This window comes from Nannospalax galili, unplaced genomic scaffold (genome assembly GCF_000622305.1).
Source record: "Nannospalax galili isolate Female #2095 unplaced genomic scaffold, S.galili_v1.0 scaffold658, whole genome shotgun sequence".
NCBI lineage: Eukaryota > Metazoa > Chordata > Mammalia > Rodentia > Spalacidae > Nannospalax > Nannospalax galili.
In genome coordinates, this window is record NW_008340714.1 from 103433 (window position 1) to 126398 (window position 22966).

General features: G+C 40.5%; 1 protein-coding gene across 2 annotated transcripts in view; it reads left to right on the forward strand.

Annotated features, from left to right (window-relative positions):
* Positions 1-22966, forward strand: part of Specc1l (sperm antigen with calponin homology and coiled-coil domains 1 like) — a 159365-nt gene that overhangs the window by 7552 nt on the left and 128847 nt on the right. Inside the window, exon 2 of one of the 2 annotated variants that reach the window (XM_029564799.1) lies at positions 1658-1735. The exons of the other annotated variant lie outside the window; for it this stretch is intronic. The gene's annotated coding sequence lies outside the window, so the exon portion shown is untranslated. The remainder of the gene's footprint in view (positions 1-1657; positions 1736-22966) is intronic. 2 annotated transcript variants of the gene reach the window in all.

A 22966-nucleotide genomic window follows, 5' to 3' on the forward strand; every position in this document is an offset into this window, starting at 1 on the left:
ACTTGACCATGTTACATTTTCTTACAGCCTTTGTTTTAAACACACAGAGTACTTTGCACTGTGCATGCCTTTATGCCATGCAGTGCCAGTGAACAGTGACTGAAACACCTCGGCTCAAACATGAGTCTGTTGTATGTTATGATCTGCAGTGCTTTTGCTGTTCATGCAGTCTCCTGCTTTTATAGAAACATGGCTTAATTATAGAATACAATGTCTTTTAATACTTTCCTACAGTCATTCCTCAGCGCCTATCAATTAGTGTCTTTGGATTGTATTATGTTGGAATGTTTGATTTAAAAAATTTGAGTTGCTGACTTGAGTTTCCTTAAAAAAATAAAAAAAGGTTGAGTGGGAGGGAGAGGATCTAGCTCAATCAGTAAAGTACATGGGACCTGAGTGCCATCCCTAGAACCCATGTAAAACACCAGTGGTGACAAGTACTTGTAATCCCAGTACTGGGGAAGTAAAAATAAGCAGATCCTTGGGGCCAGCCAGACCAGCCTACTGTACCTAGCATGCTTTAAGCCAGCCAGAGACCCTATCTTAAAAAGCAAGGGTGGGCAGTGCCTGAGGAAGACATGTGAGGTTGACTGCTAGCCTTCACATATACCGTGCCCCACACAAATGCACACATATATGCATACACAGACACAGACACACACAAATTGTTAAATGGAGCTTGGGAATGTAGATCAGTTGGTAGAGTACTAGCCTAACATACATGAAGCCCTGGGTTTGATCTCCAGCACTGCATAAACTGGCTGCTTATACCTATAATCCCAGCACTTGGGAAGTGGAGGCAGAGGATCAAAAGTTCAGGGTCATCTATGCCACATAGTCAGTTTGAGGTCAACCTGAGATGAGACCCTGTCTCAAAAAAGAAGAAATAGGAGGCTGGAGAGATGTCTCAGTGGTTAAGAGCACTGACTGCTCTTGCAGAGGACCCAGATTCGATTCCCAGCACCCACATGGCGGCTGCGAACCGTCTTTAACTCCAGTTCCAGGGGAATCTGAAGCCCTCTTCTGACCTCTGCAGCATTGCACGATATGGGTGCACTCCCATACATGCAGGCAATACACTCATGCACATAAAATAAAAATGAAATTAAAAAAAAAGAATAAATAGGACTGGTGAGGTGGATAAAGGTGCTTGCTGCCAACCCTGACAGCTTGAGTTCGACCCTTGGTAACCTTATGGTGGAAGGAAAGAACCGACTCTTTACAAGTTGTCAGACTTCCACATGTACATGTGATATATTTAAGCGCTCCCCCCATATATACATATACATATATATGAATAAAGTTAATGAATTTCGACTCTGGTTTAAGACAGAACTTCTAATAATTACTGAAATGGCCCTTAACATACCTCTGTATGTTGTGTGATGTATGAGAAGCTGTGTTTGCAGCATCAATGTTTATAAAATAAAAAACAACAGTTAACTCTGAAAAATGTTGAAGATGTCTTATGTCCTGTAGTATTAAATATTCAGTCAAGGTGTAATTCTTTATCTGAAAACAAGAACACCCATCTCATTAGTATGCAGACTTGCTTCAGTCTTTAATAGTAAAATCATATGTATACCTAGGCCCCTGAGATGGCTTAGTGGGTAAAGGCTCTTGCCTCCAAGCCTGATGACCTAAATTCAATCCCTAGGACCCACATGGTAGAAGGAGAGAAGCAACAGAAACTGCCTTCCTCAAGTGGTCCTCTGACTTTCACGCTTGCTCTGTGGTATGTATATACAACTGAATGTAAGTTAAAAAGTTATGTGTGCCAAAGACTTGTTTGAAAATAAATTTCTTTATTGTTTATCAGTAAATATTTCATTTATATGCCCATTTTATATACTTGTATACACGGGGTCACTGAATTTCTTGGGTGAAAAGCTGTTGTAAATGGAACAATTTGAAGAAGCCTGGCTCTAGGTTCCTGGAGAACTGTCTAGCATTCTGTACATCTAGGATCTCACACACTGTATTTTACTACTACCTACACTGGATAGTAACAGCATGCAGTGCATAGACTGTTCAGCAATGGACAGGTCTTGAATCTGTTTGGGAGGTTGTCACAGAGGAAGTGGAGCATCTGGTTCATGCCTTAGAGCAGCTTTCACTCACACTTGCCTGCCAGGAGGTCTCACTTAGTAGCACATGTCAATTTTCAAAGTCCATTTAATTGCCTAATTCAAATCTTGTTTCCTGAAGGAAGAGATTTAATAAACTAAGTTGGCATCGTTGCTCTCAGCTCCTGATGGAGCATGTGTTTGGTTTAGGTTGCTTTCCTTTTTCTTTCTGTGTACCTTCTGTTATTGTTCCCCTCCCCTTTTTAAAGTTTTCTGTGTTTGGACAGTAGGGCTTAAGAGGTTAAGATAACTACATTTCAAATTCATTTATTGTGTATAGCCAAGGAAAACAGAAAAAGAGGTGGTTACCGCGATTCACACGTTAGTCTCAGCACTTAGGAGACTGAGGGAGAAATGTTGAGAGTTCTAGGTGAGCTGGGGCTACATAGTAAGACCTCTCCCCCCCAACAAACAAAACAAAACAAAAATCAAGAAGATAAATTCACTTTTTAAGGCAAATTTAATCAAATCTTACCTGTGCAGGTCTAAGGCTTGCTTACCTAGAGTCTCTATACTGGGACCCAGCTTGACCAAGCTTGATTGGGATGAAAACAATGAACTGAAGTAAACATCAGAATATCATTTTCATAAACAAAATATTTGAGACAAATTTTGCTGCCCAGACAGGACTTCAATTTATAATCCTCCTGTCCCAGTCTCTTGAGTTGAGAATATAGGCACATGCCACTTTGCACTGCTATTTTTCAAAATGAACTTTTGGGAATTTCAGTTACTTTCTTTGTTGTAAAATTAAAAACAGAACCAAAGACTGAGAAGAGGTAGCTCCTTGATAAGGCATATATGAGGCCTTAGGTTTAATTCCCAGTATTGGGGTTGGGGAGCAATCTGCAAGTTTGTGTTCAAGGAATGACTGAATGTCTAGCATAGCATATAAATGTCAGCTAAGATACATTTAGCCACCCTGGCTTCTTAATGATTGCCTCTTTTTCCTTTGCTTCTGGTGATGCTTCCTCTTCCACATATGTGCTTAGAAGTTGGGTTCCCAAATGTCACTTTTATTTATTTATTTATTATTTATTTATTTATTGTGTGTACTTCTCAGGTCATAAGACCTGTGTGGAAATACCTCTACCCACTGAACCATCTTACTTGCTCCCCCAAACTTATATTTTAAAGCTAATTTATTCACAAATGTTGTAAAATATGTTAATAGTACCATGGAATTTAGAGAACATCTATATCAGCATATTGGAAAGGTGTACATTTCGTGTATATATTTCATTAAGTGTGTTTTTATCACAAATCTTCAGATACAAGCACAGCTATTTTCCTTATTTTGTAAATGAGGAAACAAAGTTTAAGAGCTAACACATGCTCAAGCTTGGATTTAAGCCGAGGTTCCTAACAATCTGATGTTCTTTTCACTGTAGTACACTGCCTGTCTAGCTAGAAGGTGTTCATCATATGGTTCAAGGAACCATAGTGCTATTTACCCTGGAGAGCATATGGCTTGGGTCCTTTTATGAATTTGAAGGTTTTGAATAAAGAATAGGTTTGTTTGGCTGTTTTGGAAGGTACTGTGCCAAATGATAGAGTTGCACTTGACTCCCTACCTGGTAATTGAAAGGTAACTCTGAGTTACCGGTAACCTAGTAGCAAAAGCTATGGGGTGTAGTAGGGTGCGTAGCAGATTAAACTTAATTTTGCCCTGTCTTAATGTGGATTCACCTCTTCCTTTGCTTCCCTCCTTTACACTCTTGTCTGACCTGATCTCTTAACTATCTTTGTGTCATATTTTTACTATATTAAATCATCTTGATGTTTGATGATACTTATGTTTAATTGGATCATTTTTCTCTTATTTGGAATGTCCTTAGTCCTTTACGTTTTTTAAAAACAAGGCAGCAAAGTACATGTGAGTGTGAGTTTTACATTTTTTCCCAATATTAACTATTCCTATTCAGGATTTTTCAAAAAGCTGGAAATAAAAATTGAAGAAGTGGTTACTACGAATGTAGCTCAGTGGATGGAGCACATACTTAGCACGTTCATGGTCTTGGATTCACACCCCCCTCCCCCAACTTTGAAATGTTTATACTGATAGGTGATTTTCTGCTAAAGCATATTAGCAGAGTATCTTTTTTATTTAAGGTTTATTATCAGCATTTTCATTCCTAGCAAATGTGCTTGTATAGAAAAGATACATAGATGCTGCATTTGCCTGGCCAAAAAAGCTGTGGATTAGAAAAAGGGAGAGGGAGGTCAGTGGAAAATTAGACATTGCCGTCAGAGAGTGAATCTAAGAACGGACTGTTAGCATTGCCATTCAGAGAACATATTTACAGGTGAAATTTCAGAATGATGTGGTCAAGAAGAGAAAGATCTGTTCTCTTTCAAACAGCCATTGAATTTTGCATCATAGTAATTGTTTTTTGTCTTTTGCCCACATGCTTTTTAAAAAATTATATTATTTTTATGTGTATGATTGTATTATTGCCTGCATGTATGTAAGTGCACCCCTGTCATGTAGTATCTGCAGAGGTCAGAAGAGGGCATCAGATTCCCCTGGAATTGGAGTTATGGATGGTTGTTTGCCACTATGTGGATGCTGGGAATCGAACCCCAGTCCTCTGCAAGAACAGCCAGTGCTCTTAACTGCTAAGCCATCTCTCTAGCCCCGCCCACATGCTTTAAAAAATATTAATTTCTAGAAGACTGGAGGATATATAACATATATAAAATATATGTAATATATCTTTATTATTATTATTATTATTATTATTATTTTGGTCTTTTGAGACAGTCTCTCCCTGTAGCCACAGATGGCCTGGAACTCACTAAGGAGACCAGGGTAGTCTTGATCTGACAGAGATTCATCTACCTCTGGCTCCCAAGTGCTGGGATTAAAGGTGTGCACCATCACAACCAGTACTTTTTTTTTGTTTTTGGTACCTTTTTAAAAATTACACACAGCAAGCTAATTTCATAGAATGAACTGAGAAATACTCCTTTTCAGTTTTCTTGAAGAATATTATGGTTTGAATGTGTTCCCCAAGAAGTCTGCCTTAGAAACTCAATCCTCTGTAGGACCGTGTTGGAGGCCAGCTCCTGGGCAGTGTCTGAGTCATGAGGGATTCATTCTAACAGGTGGACTAGATGACAGTTACAGAAGGGCTTGAGGCTGTGAGTTCTGTTCTTGCTTTGTCCTTGCCTGGCCTCTCACCCCCTCACATCTCCATCTCTAGAACCATGTGCCAAATATGTTCCTGTTAACATATTACCCAGTCTGAGGTTATCTGTTGTAGCAGCACAGAACACACCAAAAATAGAAAAACTTGAACTGTTGCTATTATAAATACCTGAAAACGTGTAAACAGTTTTGGAATTGGGTCGGGCTAGAAGAATTTGGAGGAGCAATCTAGAAGAAAATGTACATTTCTGTGAATGGAACGTCATGGGCACAAGGTGACAAGAGTTACATGAGAACCCAGGTCTTAGGGATTACTTAACGTGGTTGTGATCACAGTAGTGACAGTTAAGGCCATTCTAATGACGTCTCAGAAGGAACTAAGGAATAAGGCATTGGAAACACGAGTAAAGGCCTCTGTATTTAGTTACCCAGCTACAAAGACCTTGGAGTTGTGTCTGTGTTATCATCCTTTTTTGGAATGCAGGAGGTAAGAGTGATGAACTAAGGTATCCAGTAGAAGAAACAGTGAAACAGCAGGGTGGTCAAGGTGCAGGATGACCTTTTGGGGAGTTGGCTTACAGTAAAATGAAAGTAGAAGTGACAGAGATGAAGTTAATAGTTAGAAGGGAAGGAGAAGGCAAAGGTTTAGAAAGCTTTGAGCCTAGCCATTTAAAGAAAATAGAGTGGGATGTGGTGGTGCATGTTTATAATCCCCCAGCTCTTGGGATTGATGAACCTGGGCTATATAGTGCTACCCTGTCTCAAACCAAAGTAAGCCTGATGTGGCTCACATGTGGCACTTAAGGAAGCTGAGGCAGGAAGATTGCTGTGAGTTGAGGCCAGTTTGTGCAGTAGAGTGAAATCCTATCTCAGAAAACCAACAGTAATAAAAAATTTTTTTTAATTTTTAATTTTTTTGGTCTTTTTGAGACAAGGTTTCCCTGTAGCTGTGTAGCTGGCTTGGATCCAGTAATGGAGACCAGGCTGGCCTTGAACTCACGGAGATCCGCTTGCCTCTGTCTCCCGAGTGCTGCCCAGCTTAAAAAAAAAAAATTAGTGTATTAGAGACTACTAAGGGTGTGACTATGACCTTTTGCTAAAAAGAGTACTATAGATAGAAGAAACCAGGTTGTGTTTGTGAAGACACAGGAGAAGGACCCTGAAGACATCTCAGAGACTTTGAGGCAAAGTCCTTGAGGGCAGTGTGTTCCAGAGAAGTGCCTGTGGGGCCTCAGCAGTTGTCCTGTGCTGCCTTTGGACTTGTCCTTCAATGCAGTGTCCCTTGGCTGTCCCAACTGTGACTCAAGCAGGCCTGGGTGAACTCAGGCTGACACTCTTGGGGGTGGAATCAATAAGCTTGGTGCAAACTGCATTTGATCAGCAGAGTGCACAGGCTGTGGGGTCGTAGCAACCTCCCTTTAGATTTAAAGGAGTAGTGGACTTCCTAGGGGGCCTAGGCAGAACCTTGCTGCAGGGTTGGAGCTGCCACAAAGCCTTCCACTAGGGCACTTTCCAGTGCACTGTGGGATTAAGGATGCTGTGGAGACTCCAGCACTATAATAGCACTATCAGGGCGAAACTCTACCCTATGAGAGTAGCAGGCACAGGCCCCATCCAGCCTGGGGATTTGTGGTACGGCCAGTGCCAAGCAAAGCCTTAGGGGTGGTATGGTGGTGGGAAGTGTTGGCTGTCCAGTTTCTGCCCATGTGTGTCTAGAAGTTGGGTTGTGGAATCGAGGACTTTTCTGGAGCTGTATGCTTTTTTACATCAGTTTGATGTCCACTTTTGAACTTTCCTGGAGCAGCTGCTTCACTTTCCTCACCTGGTTCTCCCTTTTGGAATGAATGAGCGTGTCCAGTCCATGCCTGCCCTACCATTGCACTTACCTTTTTCTTTTCCCTTTTTGAGATGAGGTCTCGATATGTTGGCTGTTTAGCCCCTGCTGGCCTCAAAGTAATTCTTTTCCTGCCTCAGCCTCCCTTGGGATGGGATTGCAGGTCTGTGTCACAGTGCCCAGTTCAGTGAAGTTTTTCCTTCTTATTTTAATTGGCTGTATTTTTCATTTTAGAATTAGGCAATAGAATTTTCCAAAATGGAGGAAGTGTTCCTAGATGGGGAAAATTTTAATAAATTCAGTTTCTTTCATAAATACTGGACTATTCAGGCTACCTATTTCCCCCCTGAGCTCATCTATTTAGTGAGCTTTTATATTCTGTGTTTCAAGGGATTTGTTCATTTCCTTTAAGATTTTGCATTTTTGACATAAATCTTCAGTGTTGTATTCTTTGGATTTATTTTGCTTTGAGTTTCATTGCTTTTTCTTTTTAATTTTTAAATTAAATTTATTATTGTGTGTGTAGGCATATGGTGCCACAGTACAGGTGTGGAAGCCAGAGGACAACTTGTGGGAGTCGGTTCTTTTTTTCTACCATGTGGGTCCTGGGGATTGAACTCAAGTTATCAGTCTTAGTGGCAAGTACCCTTACACACTGAGCCATCTCACTCGTCCCTTTTCTTTTTCTTATTTCTTGAAGTAGCTGAGGAATTGCTTTGAGACTTTTCCTCTGGTGTGTTGTGTTGAAACTTCCCCTCAAGATTTGCTTTAGTACTCCCAAAAATTTTGATGTCATGTTTTAATTTTCATTCAGTTCAAAATACATTTTAACTCCCCCACCATACCCCCCCCCCTTTTTTTTTCTCTTTATATGGAGATCTTGTGCTGCCAAGACTGGGCTCAAGCCATCTTCCCGCAGCTTTCAGAGCTACTGGGACTACAGGTACCCACCAGCTGCTCCTGGTTCATTCCCCACTTTGACTCTGAGATTGTTTGGAAGTATATTAGCTTTCAAGTATTTGAGAACTTTTTATAGGGCTTTCTGTCATTTTGTAATTACATTAAAGACTCTTAAAACACAGCCAGAGTACCATTATCCCATTTTTAAAAAGCAAGCTTAAAAAATAAGGGCAATTTAGCCGGGTATGGTGGTGCACACCTTTAATCCTAGCAGGCAGAGGCAGGCGGATCTCTGAGTTCAAGGCCAGCCTGGTCTATATAGTGAGTTCCAGGACAGCTGGGGCTACAGGGAGACCCTGTCTCAAAAAGACCAAAAAAAAAAAAAAAAGGCAATTTGAAAGACTGCAGAAAAGGTCAGAAAGATGTCTGTGTTAACCGGAGAATTGTGATCCAAGGCCAGTGGAGTGAGTCAAGCAGGGTGGATTGAGTGGATGAGAGGAGAAAGGGACAGACACCAGGACAGCTAAAGAAAAGTAAATACAAGTTAGAGATGACCGTGGGGGTGAGGAGGAGGAGGTAGTATGTCTTTAGGATGGAGTGACAAGGATTTTAGTTCTCCAAAAGAATTCCTGAAGTCTCTCTGAGTAGGTGATTGGAAGGGAGAGCTATGTGTATCTCTAATACAATAAGGAGATAGAAGGAAATTAGAAGTAAGCTTAGAAGCAAGGAATTTGCCCTGGTTGTCATGGTTGGGGCGGGTGCAGTGTGGAGTTAAGGTTCGTCACATTACTATGTGCAGAGTTTTTACTTGTTAACACATGTTGTTTGATGTGGTTCTTGTGGCATTCTATGCAGTTTCTTTTTTTCTCTTCCATTCTCTGACAGGGCTTCCCTATATAGTTCAGACTGGCCTTGAACTTTTGATCTTCCTGCCTTGGCCTCCCAAGTGCTAAGATTTACAGGCCTGCGCCACCTTTTTAAACTTGGTCGTATTTCAAGTTCTTAAATCCTTGTTAAGATGTGAATAATTTTAGACTGAGTTATAGGATGTCTTATGACAGTTCACAAACTGTATTGGAGTGACTAACTGGCCTAAGAGTTAGGATTTGATTCTGACTTCAAATATATTTCAAGAGTGATTCAGGCTTTTCAAATCATAGCTTTGATTTGTGTTTCAAGTGTTTGATTGTAGTGCCATATAGTCACTAAGTGATTTCTTTAGGGCACATTCCCTATTTGCCTCCTGTATAGGGCCTGTGCATTCTAGGAGAGTCCTGTAGGGATGTCTACACATAACTGATTTATAGTTTTAGAGTCACCATCTGGGATTCCCCCAATCCCCCAAGCACCCTAAGCTCAGTACATTAAACCAGCCACTTTGTGCTGGTCACTCTGCCTCATTTACACAGTAACTTCCATTTGATAGAGTATTTCACCAGCCTCACTGCCCTTCATCTTTCAAAGCCCATCAAAGGACAAGTCCTCCTCCCCTACATCCCATTCCATGCCACCCAACACACTTACATGAAGTACAACTGAAAGGACCTATGTTCCCCAAACTTATAGTCATACCTCTTCCCCCTCATCATGTAGCTCCAACACTGAACTCCTAGCACTTACCAACAGACCCTCAGGTGGCAGTTACATGTACCACTCTGCCTGGGTTGGTTTTATTACAGATATATAAATTAAAGCTCTTTTTTTCTTTATTATTTTATTTTATGTATATGAGTGTATTGTATACATGTATGTAAGTGTACCCTTATTGTGCAATACTCTCAGAGGTCAGAAGAGGGTGTTGAGTCCACTGGAACTGGAGTTAGGATGGTTGTTAGCCACCATGTGAGTGTTGGGGATTGAGCCCAGGTCCTCTGCAAGAGCAGCCAGTGCTCTTAACCACTGAGCCATCTCTCCAGCTCCAAATTTATGTTCTTAATTCAAGGTAGTGGGAGTTAATTTCAGGAATATAGTATTGTATAAGTTTGTAACTGCCTGCCAAAAATCATGAGTGTAAAGCCATGACTTGAGGGTCCTGAGTAAGGCTCTTTTTTTTTGTAAATAGTAAAACGTTGGCAGAGTAGGGAATGGCCAAATGAAATTTCTTGCATTTTAGCAGTTTGAACTTTGGGAACCAAATTGTTTTGAACTAAATCTGCAAAAATAATTTGTGCACTGTAACCAGAAATTCTTCAGGCTGTCTCTTTCCACCCTTGTCACTTGTCTGGAATGTGAAGTATTATCAGTATTTTAACAGTTTTTCTAGCAACTTGCATTAAAAACAGACCTCCAGAAATGGATCTGAGAGGTCTTGATGTAAGTTATTATTATTATTTTTTTTTCAAATTCTGTTGCTCTTTTAAAAACAGTAGAGGGGGAATAGTAAGTGGTTGTAGGTTTGAAAAATCCAAGAGCTTCTAGTTGTTCTGAAGTATTTCCTTGTGGTAAATCTTAGAGAACAGAGAGAAACATGTCTGCATATGTGGGCTTTCCTGTGCTAAAACAATGCAATAGAGTTGTATTTAGTGGCCCTATAGTAACTCATTTTTTCTAGCATCTTATTAGTTGCTGTGGCTTGCTGGCAAAAGCTGACTTCAGGCAGACTTTGCTTCCTTCCTAACCATGGTTTCTGTCTCCTTTTCAGCCCAGAAAGTGATTGTGCGACTTTAGTGTGCTAGTGCTTGTGCAGCATAGGTCTTCCTCATTGGTGGTCTCCGGCATTTGCTTATTTATTTATGTATTTGCCCTCATATTTAAACATATCAGCAGAATGTCTTGCTGGCGGTGACCCCTTCACAAAGCAATTTTACAAGTTCTTTAGCTTTTCTTTCCCTCTCAGCTTTGTTCCCACTCTGCTGCAGTCCGACTTGGACTATAAGTCTCCCTCATTAGAGCTGCCTTGGTCCTGCTTACTGTCCCCCCTGACACAGACTAAAGGGGCCATTGGGGTTTGCCTGCTGAGTACAGCCTTTCTCCTGTGCATTCACTTCCAGATTCCCTTCATTCTACAGTCAAACAGAAAGGAGGGAGGTGTGAGGGGAAGGAATGAAACTGAGAGGTCTGCCTTTTCCTCCTGTGTCATGAGCATTTCCCATGGAGAGTATTCCTAGTGTAGGGAGGGGTGGGGGGCACAGTCTTCTTACCTGGGCAGTAGAGGCAAAGATAGGCTCATTTTGAAGACCATCATTCCTCATTAAGTCATAATTTGCCTAATTTATAATTACTGAATTAAACACATGCATGTTAGTAATAATCACCCCAATTTTAGATATAGAATACAATCTGTTCTTAAAAATATGAAAATATTGTTAAAATAAAAATAAGCATTTTAAAACTGAAGCTTCAGTAAGCTTTGAAGTTTTAATAGCAGTTGTAGGCTTTGGCCTGGGATTTGGGCTAAGCAGAGAATCCCGCACCTGCAGGCGGCGCACCCCTGTGGCCTCTCACCCCTGTGGCCTCTCACCTCTGCGGCCCTCCTTTCTGTTTCAGGCACTTTGAATACATACCAATCACACATATGCAGATTTTTTTCTTAATTTGAACTTTTCATTTTCATGAGAGTTTCATAGATAAATACAGTATTTATATTACTTCCACCCCTCATTCTCCTCCCTCCAAGACCTCTTCTTCTTCATTATTGTCACACACATACTCACACACAGAACCTTCTGAGTCCACTTAATGTTGCTCATATGTACATGTGTTTAGCGCTGACCACCTGGGATTGGATAACCTATGAGGGAGCTCATCCTGGAGAACACTGATTCTCTTTCTCTCAGCAGCCATTGCTTGCTTGGAGCTCTTCATCTCTGGTGGGACCTTGTAACATTTCCCCCATCCGCTTTGACATGTCAGCTGGTGGTGTCATTGTGTCAGTCTTAAGGAACCGTGTGTAGTGCCAAAGCTTGACTTTCCCCCTGAGGAGTTCTTGACTTTTGTAATTGAATCATACTCCAAGTCTGCCTTTAAAATGTGTACTTTTATTGAATTTTTGTGATCTTTTTTTTTTTTTTCATGCAATATAGTTTGATGGTATTTAGAGTCTTTCCCCATCCTTACCTTTATTGCCTCGGGCCCTATTTAATGTACTCTATTGTATATATTTAAGTTACAAGTTTAAATATATATAAAATAAGGACTATGGAGTCTTAATTTGTATCTCCAAATGTCCTTCAGTCCATCCACTGGAGCCTGGTTAACCTACCAAGAGTCCCATGCTCGAAAGAGATGGACTCTCCCCCTCCTAGTAACCATCTGTTGATACAATTTCCTTAGGTGGGGTTGGAACTTCTTACCCACTTGCTCATATCTATGCTGGGATTTTTCTGATTTGAGCTTACATGGGATTTGTGCATGCTGTCATCATTGCTGTGAGTTGGTATGAGTAACTGACCAACTCTCTGAAAACCTCTTGTTTCCTTGTGGTTATCCACTACTTCTGGCTCAATCTTTACACCCTCCACTTAAAAAAAAATTTTTTTATTATTTCTATTTTATGTATATGAGTGTATTGCTTGCATGTAGGTAAGTGAATCCATGTCCTGCAATGCCCACAGAGGACAGAAGAGGCCATTGGATCCCCTGGACCTGGAGTTACAGACAGTTGTTAGCTGCCATATGGGTGCTGGGATTTGAACCCAGGTCTTCTGCAAGAACAACCAGTGTTCTTAACCACTGAGCCATCTCTCCAGCCCCCACTCTCCCCTTTTGCAATGATCCCTGAACCTTGGGAGGTAGAAGTCTGATAAAGGTATACTATTCAGGGATAAGCACTCTGTAGCCTCTTCTTCTCTGCACCTTGACCAGTTGGGAGTTTCTGTGTTAATCACTGTCTGTTACATAAGGAAACTTCTCTGGTGAGATTTGTGGGATGCATTAATCTATGGCTATAACAGTAAGTCTTTAAGAGTCAGTTTAATATGATAACCTATTTAGTAGAAAACTAGTATTAGATTCTCCCCTATGTCCTGTGACTTGTCTAGCCTCAGCTTATTAAGCCTGCTATCAATGTCAGGTATGGGCTCTATGCTAGGAAGTGGACCTTTGATCCAATTAAAGAGTGGTTGGTTACTCTTATAATATTTGTGCCACTGCTGCGCATTGGATCTTGCATTTTTTTGTTTGTTTGTTTGTTTGTTTGTTTGTTTGTTTGTTTTTTGGTCCTTTTTTTGAGACAGGGTCTCCCTGCAGCCCTAGCTGTCCTGGAAATCACTATGTAGACCAGGCTGGCCTTGAACTTGCAGAGATCTGCCTGCCTCTGCCTCCCAAGTGCTGGGACTACAGGCGTGCACCACCATGCCCAGCCTTGGACCTTGCATTTTGTAATACCAGCCTATCAGGAAAGATGTTCATATTGGTACAAATAGTGGCATGACTGTTATGGGAGTAATCATTCACTTTCTGATTGAATTTCAAGCCTACTTCACAAGAGAGAATTTATGCCTGGTATTGTAAATCTGATTAAAAGTTCTTGACTAGCAAGGTCATAAGCCCTAGAAGGGAACCTAATACTGTTGTTTTGCTAAGTGGGCATGCTGTCAAACTGTCTTATAAGTATTTATGTTTGTACGCACAGATCAGTGCTGCTCTCAGCCTTGGTCATAGAAGCTTCTTTTTGCAGTAGGCAGCTGTTAATACAGACTCTTAATTGGTCAGTGTTGAGAATAAGTGACTGTTGAGTGATCAGTATTAAGAGTCCTTTCCAAGACCTAGGAAACGTTGAAGAGGAGTGGAAAGAATGTAAGAGCTGGAGGTGGGGAGGAAAGCTGTAAAATACTATCTTCTAGCCATGATATGCACTCATGTGCTCACAGTAGCTATGGTTACTTACACAAGACCTACAAAAGATCAAGCCAGTCAACATTTTAGCATGAATGGTGGAGGAACCCATGAAACTCCACCCCGACTGAATAGCTGTTGGTAATTGGTGGCTGCTCGGGGAGGGGGAGTCATTTTTCTTTAGGCATGTGGCTCCTGGTAGGTTGCTGGTGCTCTAGTGGATGGTTTCACACCCATGAGCTTGCAGGCATCACTCACTGGGTTATAAAAAGTTTTGAAAACAGGACATGAAAGTGGGAGGGGGAAGTGTTGTAGCTGAATGTGTGATGGAATTCATAAGGTTAAATACCTGTGTGTGTGGAAGCATTCAGTATAGAATCAGTCTATTGTATTATTATTAACCTAGAACATTTTTTACTGCTTTTCACAATTTTTTTGATTTTGGTAGGCACATGATTTTATCAGATTGACTCTTGGTTTTAATTATCTGACACTGACTCACTTTCCTCTGGCTCCTTCCATGAGCCTTAAGAGTTTTCCCTTGACTGTGATCTTCTTTAGTGTTTAAATCTCTTTCTTTACAATTGTAATTAACCTTACATTTTAAAATACAGTTTATTAAATTAGAAATGCATTTACATTGTTTGGCTCAAGACCGTTTGTAAACAAGGCTCATAGAGTTAGGGTGAATTGCTCAAGGCCATTTACATGGTGTCAGACCTGGGGCAGTAATCCAGATCCTTGATGATCGTTCCTGTGGACTCTTATTATGTATTTTCAGCATTTCCTCATTTGTAATTTTCATTGGGAAAGAACTAAAAGTTAGTGTTTGTTGACATGTACATGCTTTGATATGTAATCTAATGTAATTATGTAATTATTATTACATAATAAGTAAAACAACCTTTAGTCATTACTTGCAAAGCATTTCTCTTTCAAAGTATCTTTTGAGTGGCTGCCTTTATTAGTATTTATTCATTTATTTTTGAGACAGAATCTCTTGTAGCTCAGGCTGGCCTCGAACCTGCCTCTACTCCCAAGCGCTGGGATTACAGATACCCGTTTACCATTCCTGGCTGCCTTTATTTTAATAAGACTTAGTCATAGTCAGGGTTTGCAGCATGTTCTTCTATGAATTATGGTGGCTTACCTTGATCTGGTCTTTGCAGCAGACTGCTACCCTGCTAAACATGTTGGATTTATTATTTCATTTAATCCTCTCAGCATCCTTATAAGGTGTATACTATTACCAGCTCTATTCTATATATGAGGTAACTGTGAGTTCAGAGTTAAGCAGCTTGCCCCTGGATATGGATTTGATTCCAAGTGGTTACTAATTTTTTTAAGTCAGCATGAAAGATCTTAAGATAGCAGTTAAATGTAATGGTTTTTGTTGTTTTTGTGTTTTGTCTTTTTGTTTTTGAAATAGGGTTTCCCTGTAGCCTCAACTGGCCTGAAACTCACTTTGTAGATCTTTCCAGTCTGACCTTGATCTCACAGCGATCCTCCTGCTTCTGCCTCCAGAGTGCTGGCATTGAAGGTGTGTGCCACCATGCCTGGCAAAAATAAGATCTTTAAGTATCAATTACTTCTATTGCAGGGGCAAGAAATATTTTAATGGACGTAAGAGTTTAAAGGAAATAATAGTGACAACAGTCAAAATCCTGGTGTGATTTAGAAAGTGGAGTCTGGATGTTTCTGTAGTGCCAAGAAAGGTTCCCCTGCTTTACTTGTTGGGACTGAATGTTGCTGCCAGCCAGGGAACTTCAGAGCTCTCTGTAGTTTCCAGGATATCCTGTGTTCTTTGTTCAAGGTAGGCTGTTCCTGATACAATATGACAGGTAATATAAGTTCATAAGGTCCTGTTGGCATTACTTCTGAGGCTGAATTGTTATCTTTTTTTTTTTTTTTTTCGGTCTTTTTTGAGACAGGGTCTCCCTGTAGCCCCAGCTGTCCTGGAACTAACTATGTAGACCAGGCTGACCTTGAACTCACAGAGATCTACCTGCCTCTGCCTCCCAAGTGCTGGGATTAAAGGGGATGCCACAACACCTGGCCTGAATTGGTTATCTTTTTTGGGTGGATGGCTGTAGACAGTTTGGGGTTCTGAATCACTGAAATAAGTTGTTATCTATGGTCTTGATTTGTTGTGCCATTTTTCTAATCTTTGTGCGTTAGCAAAATAGCTTCTGGAACTAGGATATAAAGACTTTTGTTCTTACTGTTCTACACATGTTATTTTGTACCAGAACCCTGTTGTTAATTCTTACTGATAGGAAAGTTTGCAAAGATACAAAGTGATCATATAACTTACGTGGATAGTTGGAGCTTAGACCCAGATGCTCATGCATACATGTAAAAGCAGAGGATAACTTGTGGGAGTTGGTTCTCTCCTACCATCATGCCCATTCTGGGGATCGAATTTAAATTGTTAGACTGAGCCACCTCCCCAAACCTTTATCTTATTTTTTTGGTTATTATTATTATTATTATTTTGAGACTGGGTCTTGCTATTTAGCTCCAGTTAGACTGGAAATCTATGTAGCCTAGCTTGGCAGTTTTCATACCTCATCCTCCCAAGTGCTGGGGATATATGTATAGGTACATGCTGTAGTGCCCCATGTTTCCCAAGAGGTATTCTGTACTGTACCTAACTGGGTCTGAAGCTCAGAGAAAGCTTCTTATGGTACATCACAGACCTTATCATTTTTGTCTTATGTCATATTGTCAACCTTTATGTGAATTACATTAAATTACAAAGGTTTTAGTGTTAGAAGGTAACCTTAGATAGATTCCTTAGAATGCAGCTTCCTTTTTATTGTTGAAGTTGAAAGCTAGGGAAGTGCTCTACTACTGAGCTATGTCCCTAGCACGGAGATAGCATGTTAGGAGAGAGGCTAACATTAGAGCTTAAAGTGAAAGTCAGAATTTAAAAGTATCCCAGGCTCCATGTGCCAGCACTTACAGGTCATCCCATCACTCTGGAGAATGAGGCCAGTTTGAGGTACAGAGCAAGACCCTGTCTCAAATCAAACAGGCAGACTGCACTAACTTATAACACAAAAAGAGAGCCCACAAAGAAAACAAAACAAATCCCAAGTGTCTCAAAGGCCAGATGTAGCTGAATCTGACCCGATGGAAAAAAAAAAAAGAATTTTTTTTTTTTTTTCCTTTTTTGAGACAGGGTCCCCCTGTAGCCCCAACTGTCCTGGAATTCACTAGGTAGACTAGGCTGGCCTCGAATTCACAGAGATCCGCCTGCCTCTGCCTCCCGAGTGCTGGGACTAAAGGCATGCGCTACCACATCCAGCTCCAGTGAAAAATTTTAAGAGATGTAGGTATGAATTTTTTCAGAAACAATTTTTTTCAGAATACATCTATTAAAAGAAGAAAAATGAAATATTTATTGTGCAGTTCTTCAACATTTCTGTGAATTTGAAAAGATTCATAATGAAAAGTGAAGAGAAAATCAGTTTAGCAGCAATTTTTGTTGCAAAGATTTGAAAGCAGTTGGTAGCTTGAACTATGTATGTATTGCCTGCATATATCATATGTGTGTGTGTGTGTTGGTGTGTAGGTATGTGCATGCCACGATGTGTGTGTGTGTGTGTGTGTGTGTGTGTGTCGGTGTGACAGTGTGTAGGTGTGTGCGTGCTACGATGTGCATGTGGAGATCAGAGGATAACTTTGGGTTGGTTCTCACCTTCCTCCTTGTTGAGACAGGGTCTCTCATTTCTGCTGCACTGCATATTCTAGGCTAGCTGCCTGAGCTTTCAGGTGATTCTCCTGTCTCTGCCTCCCATTCTGCTGTTGCTAGAATTACAGATACGAGCCACCCCTTCCACTTTTTATTATTATTATTATTATTATTATTATTATTATTATTTATTTAATAACCACATACTTAGAAGAAGCATTTCATTACAACAGCATTGACATATTTAATTAACTTCCTGAGCTAAGATGCATCTCTTTCAAAATTGGCTATAAATTTTTAGGTTTGCAGTTGAATTATTACAGTTATACAATATTGTACTCAGTATAAACCCTATAAAACATAAAATTAAATGAGGTTTTAACCTTTAAAAAAGATCTCAATTTCATTATTAAAATACAGTTTCATACAGAAAAATTCATTTTCGATGCAATTGACCTTAAGACGTTTGCACATGTATTTCTAATCTCTATATATCTGATTATTACTAGTGATAGTCGGTTACTTTCTGAGCTCCTTGGCATCTGAGCATGGATATAAAGTCGTCAGGTAGATTTCAGTGGTAATCCACTTTTTATATGGGATCTAGGGATTGAATTCAGGCTATCAGGCTTGCACATCTAGTACCTTTAACCACTGAGCCACCTGCCCACATCTGGTCCTTTGTTTTATTATGTCTCTGTTCTAGCCATACCCAAGTTCTTAGAGTTCTTTAGTTGAGCCTGTGCTTTCTCACACATCTGTGAGACATACTTGTCACTCTGTTCCCCAAAGGCAGAAATGGGGACTAGATGTTTATTTTTGAGACAGTCTCACTGTGTACTCCAGGCTGGCTTGAGACTTCCAGTTGTTGGGAATATAGGCTTGCGCCATCAAGTCCACCTGGGACTAGATCTCTCTACTGCCATTGGACTTTGTACATATGTTTTTTCTTTGTTTTTTGTTTTTTTAAAAGCAGAATTATCAAGGAAGGGGTACTATTTACATACATTCCTCATTTCTATTTCTTCTAAAGGGGGTAGAGTTTCAAGACGGGCTTTTTGGTTTGTTTATGGGAAATCTGTGGTTTGATTTTTAAATTGTGTTTTATCTGCCCTATATGAAAGGTGAGAGATGGCCCTCTCTTTGTTTCTCCTGTAGGTTTTTATCACACCATCTCCTGGTAGTTGTAAAGGAAACTCTAGAACTTCCTGTATGGTTGTGAATGTGTAATTAGGTTTAGGCAGGGCCCCTGGAGTTGTAAATCCTGTCCAAAGAGCAAGTGACCTTGCTGGTAGGAGTTGTGGCCACCCAGATTCCAGCCTTCTAAAATTCAGGGTTATTTCTATAATGAGAGACATTTTGTTTGTACCCATACCTAGAAGATCATTATTATGTTAAATAAAAAAAGAATAAATAATCTGTAAATTAATGTGGTTGTAGGTAAGAATTTGATTTTGAGAACGCTAACTTACTACACACTGATTTAGACCTGGCAGTAAACTTTCTGCTGTTAAAAAGGAAGATTTCAGGGCTAGAGAGAGAGTGCAACTGTAAAGGCTCAGCTCACACCAAAAAGACGAAAAAGTAGATTTATTTATTTATTTATTTCTTGTCTTTTTGAGACAGGGTCTCCCTGTAGTCCCAGCTGACCTGAACTCACTATGTAGACCAGGCTGGCCTTAAACTCACAAAGATCCACTTGCCTCTGCCTCCCAAGTGCTGGGATTAAAGGTGTGCACCACCCCGCCCAGCCTAAAAAAAAAAAAAATGTAGATTTTATTTTTTTTAAAAAGGAGATTTTTAAGGCCAGGCATGGTGGCTCACACCTTTAATTCCAGCACTCAGGAGGCAGAGACAGGTAGATGTCCGTGAGTTCTAGATCAGCCTGGTCTACATAGTGAGCTCCAGGCCAGCCAGAGCTATATAGTGAGACCTTGTCTTAAGAAACAAAGGAGAGAGACAGGCATGGTGACACATGCTTTTAATCCCAGCATTTGGGAGGCAGAGGCAGGTAGATCTTTGTGAGTTCGAGGTCAGCCTGGTCTACATAGTGAGTTCCAGGACAGCTGGGGCTACAAGGAGACCCTGTCTCAGAAAGACAACAACAACAAAAAACCCCCAAAAACAACAACAACAACAAAAACCCAAAGGAGAACAAACAATCAAAGAAGTAGATTTTATACTAAATAACATGGTAACACTTCAAAATGAAGCTTTGGTTAAAAATATCAGCACTGTTTTGGGTGTATGGCTCAGTGATAGTGAGTGCTTAGCATTTGCAAGGCTCTGAGTTAGAACCAAGGAACCCCCTCCCCCCACCAAAAAAAAAAAAAAAAAAGAAAAAGAGAGAATTCAGTGCAGACCCACAGAACAAGCATAAGGCACAGATTGAGCAGTGTACTTTTAGTGTGACTATAATTTGAGCTATCTTTTCTTTCTTTCTTTCTTTCTTTCTTTCTTTCTTTCTTTCTTTCTATCCATTCATCATCCATCTCTCTATCTATCTATCTATCTATCTATCTATCTTTTTTTTTTTTTTTTTTTTTTTGTCTTTTTGAGACAGGGTCTCCCTGTAGCTCCAGCTGGCCTCAAACTCAGAGATCCACCTGCCTCTGCCTCCTGAGTGCTGGGACTAAAGTCGTGCACCACCACACCCAGCTTGAGCTATCCTTTTTATTTGTTTCTATTATGACAAGGTCTCCCTGTAGCTGGCCTGGAATTCACTATGTAGACCAGGCTGGTCTTGATCTCACAGAGACCCATCTTCCTCTACCTCTCAAGTGCTGAGATTAAAGGTGTGCGCCACCATGCCCAGCTATAATTTGAACTGTCTTATGTAATATTTACTGAGGTCAAAGCTGCATATTCCTGAGGAAGCTCTGTATTTTATGAGTATGCTGGAAGCCCTGTTGGGCAGTAGAAAGAGCCTATTGTCATTTAAGCATGATTGACCCAGGAAGACTTGTACCTGCTCTCTGGTCCTCAGGTGGGCACTTGACCTGCTCCCTGAGAAAACATATGGAGGACTTCAGTAGTTTTTCCTCTGATTTTGAGAACAGTATTCATTTTTATGTTTGTAAGAACATTTGACAAATACATGTGACATACTTCATTGATTATTTGTAGTGTGAAATTATTCTTAGCACACAGAAAAAAAGAACCACAGTGATTTTGTGCAACAGAACTGCTTTTTGTCCTCCCTAAACTTTAATTTGGCTGAATTAGAGGTGGGTGATAGGTGCTGATGTGATGACCTTGAATAGCTCCACCAGACTCCTACTTTCAGTGTTTAGACACTTGAAGTGGCATGACCTGTACTCATTTTTGCTTCACCCTGAAATCTCACAGGCTCAGAGGGTTCTAGGGAAGGGTCTTAACTAGCAATTTCTCCTTGACCAGAGTTGGAGTCCAAGATCTACTTGTGGATTATAGTCTGGTTTTGTCAATTTTTTTTTTTTCTTGGTCTTTTTGAGACAGGGTCTCCCTGTAGCTCCAGCTGTCCTGGAACTCACTGTGTAGACCAGGCTGGCCTTGAACTCACAGAGATCTGCCTGCCTCTGCCTCCCATCCTGGGACTAAAGGCATGAGCCACCAAGCCCGGCGATTTTGTTAATTTTTTAAAAAAAGATTCATAGTATTTATTAGGCCAAAGATAAATTCACATACTGTTGGGTCCTGTTCCATGGTCAAAGCAATTCACAACCAGTACCTAACACAGCAGAATACTTTAAACAACCTACTTTTACATAGCGGACTTCAAAGGCAAATTCTTGATTCTTAAAATCTTAACTATTATGCAGTTCTCACTGTTCTCTTTGAGACAGTGTCTTGCTATGTAGCCCACACTGGCCTTGCTTTACCTTCCTGCATGGAGTTTCCTGAGTGCTAGGGATTAGAGGCGCACCTCTCTGCCTGTCTTCCTCTGAGTTTTCTACAGCTTTTCCCTGTGCTGATTTAAAGCAGCTAGCTTGAAGCAAGTGTAAATGTTTTCTAAATATGTGGTTATTTTCTAGTCAGTACTTAGCAACAAAAATGTTGAATTTCAATAGGAAATATAAAATGAACTAGGACAATTAAAATTTAAAGTTTTCTTTCAGGGAGAAAATACCACACTTCAATTTAAGAAAAACACTTTTAACAGTCTAGTTCTTTTATTTCTTTTTGTACATTAAGCCACAAATTCATAGGGAACAGGCTCCAGTAGTCCATGCTCCTTTCTGAAAGTTCTCACAAAGTGCTTCTCTGGGTGGAGCAGGCTGGCACTTCAGTTGAACACAGGTTCCTTTCTCTTTGGCTTCTTTTTTTTCTGGTCATTTTCCTTCACCAATTTCAGGAAGCTGTCTAGACTCTTAGAGCATTTAATATGCTCAGTACACACATTAAATTCTCTTGTCAAGAATCTTGCCTGTAACTCACTTGTTTACAACAATGCCAACAGCATGCTGAGTGACGTTGTAGACTCTCCCGATTTTGCCATGGTAGCATTCATGGGGCATTCCTTTTTGAATAGTACCCATTCCCTTGATGTCTGTAATATCACCCTTCTTGTAGATTTCTATATATGTGGCCAGAGGAACAGCTCCAAGTTTTCTAAAAGGCCTAGAGAACATACAGCAGGGCCTTTTCCTCTTTCTCTTTGTTTTTCTCATTTTTGAGAATCACCGGAAGATGGCTGCACTGGCCGAAAAGCTGGTTTTCTTAATTCTTAAGAGGGTTGTTTTGGAAATTTGTAGAAGTACTTTCTAAAAGTTGTATTTTAAAAGTTTATATTTGTGTGTGTGTGTGTGTGTGTGTACACATACCTATGTGTGTGCTATGGTGTGCCTCTGGGGATTGAACTCAGGTTATCAGGCATGCATGGCAAGTGCTTTTACCCACTGAACATCTTGCCAGCCCCATGAAACTTTGGAAAAAAAAAAAAAAAGATTTAAGCCGAGCATGGTAGTGCCTTTAATCCCAGCATTCAGGAGGCAGAGGCAGGCGGATCTCTGTGAGTTCAAGGCCAGTCTGGTCTACATAGTGAGTTCTAGGCCAGCTGGGGCTCCAGGAGACCCTGCCTTGAAAAGACTATATATATATTCTATGTGACTGTTTTGCCTGCATGTATGTGAGTATACCATGTGCATGCCTAGTGCCTGTGGAGACCAGAAGAGGTTGTCAGATCCCCTAGAACTGGAGTTACAGCTAGTAGTGAACCATCATGTGGGTGTTGGGAACTGAACCTGGATCCTCTGCAAGAGCAGCAAGTACTCTTAATCACTGAGCCATCTCACCACCCTTGAGTGAAACATTTTTTAAAAAAATATATTTTGGCCAGGTGTGGTGGCACACACCTTTAGTCCCAGCACTTTGGAGGCAGAGGCAGGCAGATTTTTGTGAGATCGAGGCCAGCCTTGTCTACAAAGTGAGTTACAGGCTAACTGGGGCTACAGGGAGACTCTGACTCCAAAACTCAAGGGAAAAAAAAATCCAGGCCAGGCATG